Source organism: Morone saxatilis, unplaced genomic scaffold (genome assembly GCF_004916995.1).
Source record: "Morone saxatilis isolate NCDOM2014 unplaced genomic scaffold, NCSU_SB_2.0 Contig20, whole genome shotgun sequence".
Taxonomy (NCBI): Eukaryota; Metazoa; Chordata; class Actinopteri; family Moronidae; genus Morone; species Morone saxatilis.
In genome coordinates this window covers 25,471,408-25,473,837 of record NW_023339763.1, presented here as the reverse complement: position 1 = coordinate 25,473,837, position 2,430 = coordinate 25,471,408, and positions in this window count along the sequence as shown.

Below are 2,430 nucleotides of genomic sequence, written 5' to 3'. Positions count from 1 at the left end.
GCGATACAAATAAAATTGAATTGACTTGAATTTAAATTGAATTTAAAAGTCCAGTGTGTAACATTTAGGAGGCTCCACTGGCAGACAGGGAATCATACATTCATGTTGTCATTAGTGTACAATCACTTGAATATAGGCATCGATTGTGTTTTCGTTACCTTAAAATGAGCCTTTATATTTACAGAGGGAGCGGGTCCGCCATGCTGAACTGCCATGTTTCTACAGTAGCCCAGAATGGATAAACCAAACATTGCTTCTAGGTAGGGCCTTTCATGTTTTTCATGGCCACCTCTCCTAGAGCTGCCCCCAAAAAATCTAGCCTACCCAAGCCGTAAAAAATTGTGTGCAAGCCCGGACCAAGTTTTGGGCCTTTGCACCACCCGGATCTCAATTTCTGAATCTGAAATAAATTGAAATATTTTATAACAAGCTAAAGTAAACATACACTAAACATTTTGATGAAAATCATAAAAATTAAATAACAAAAACAGTCTCATGCATTGTTAATAAAATATGAATATTATATATATATATATATATATTTTAATCTCGTTCTGTCTGAGCCTGACCCGAGTCCGACCTAGAGTAGCAGGTTTGAGCTGAACCTGTTTGGACCCGACCCAACCCACCATGTTGGGGCAGAGAATCAAAGCTCTACTTTCTCTTCCACACTTGGAAGAAGAGACTGAAGCGAGTTGGCCACAATCTGTAACTTCACAGCTAGATGCCAATAAATCCTACACACCGGGACCTTTATATGATTATTATTGGTAGAAACATTTTGATAGTGTTCTGCACAGCCAAAGTAAACCATCATTAAGATCCTCAAAAGAAAACAAGAATTAGCTCCATTTGCACAAACAACATGTATTTGGCCATATTCACATCACTTCTGGGGGTGTTTAACTTGCAAATGGAAAACCTTCCATAAATCACCGTAAAAAATACAGTAGACATATTTACAGAAATTCTTGATGACAGTGCTGTTTTGTGTAGCTTTTTACAAACACATTATTGATATACTAACAAGCATACAGCTACTCTACCAAGCCTCGTGTCAAAAGGCCCACAAACTTGACAGTGAAAAATTTATCATAAAACAAATTCAAACTCAGTTCAAATATGAACAAATTCAGAAGCTAAACAGAAGTATTTAACTGAGGTTAAAGTTTCTATGATATTACAGAGCATCACACTGCACTGTGCACATAGTGGAACTGTCTAAAGCCAGGCTGCAGTTTTAAGAACACACCATCATAGTGTCACATATAAAAACTATTCCTGTACATATTTTTAAAGGGGAGATCAATGGTTGTTACTGTAAGATTAAGGAGGTGCTTTAAGATTACTATTCCCATTTGTCATCATGCAACACGTCAATAGGCTACTGGTCACTGAAGGACTTCATTATGAGCTGTCTGAGACTCCAACACAGGAAGCTCCAGCTTCTCACACTCTGTCAGCTTCAGGGTTAAGTGCTGAGCGATCTCATTAGGATCAGTGTACAGCGCAGCAGGAACATTCTGAAGGAGAGAGTAACATCTGTGTTAAAATGATAACTATACATCAAGAAAGATACAAAAGACACTTTGGGTTGTGGGCTTGTTTTCGTCCAGGTGGATTCTTGTTGCCATTAGGAGCACTAGGAGGAGCCAGAGGAACTCATTCTTTCAAAGATTATATCTCTCATGTACTACTATTAGGATATAGTGAACGTGGATAGTACTAGCTTCAGAGCAGTTACTGTTGTACATTCGTGGCCAAAAGTTTTGAGAATGACACAAATATTAATTTTCACAAAGTCTGCTGCTTCAGTTTTTATAATGGCAATTTGCATATACTCCAGAATGTTATGAGGAGTGATCAGCTCAACTGCAATTAATTGCAAAGTCCAGTCTACAAGCCCTAGAGTGGCGAGGCCGCGCTGAAGCGGTTAGGGCTCGAATTGAACTACATCTATGTGGAAAGGAGATGAGGCGCTCCTGGTGTGTCAAGAAGCTACGCTGAGAGAGTTGGGATTGCCACTCGGTTGCCACGCCTCGAGGTCATCTTCACTCAAGGAGCCCAGGGAAGTCTAGGCCGGTGCTGAGTAAATTGATGTCCTCCCTGGTAACTCCGCGTAACTGTTGACGACCAAGAGGTTGCAGCTATACATTATTCCGTTGTTTTCGGTTTTGTCCAGTGAGGCAGCAGATGCCTTACATCCCATCTAGGCCATCACATGATTTGCCATCCAAGCCTAAACAGAAGATGTTATTTTCATACTCGGTTGCGCCAGCGATTCTTAACATGTTTCATAGCGTTCTCCCGCGGGCATCTTCTATCTCACACTTTGACGCCTATGAATATCCAACTTCCGTAGCAGAATTCTTACTCATTCACTGAACATAACAAACATGAGCCACAGTTCGTCAATCCCACATGTTCCAG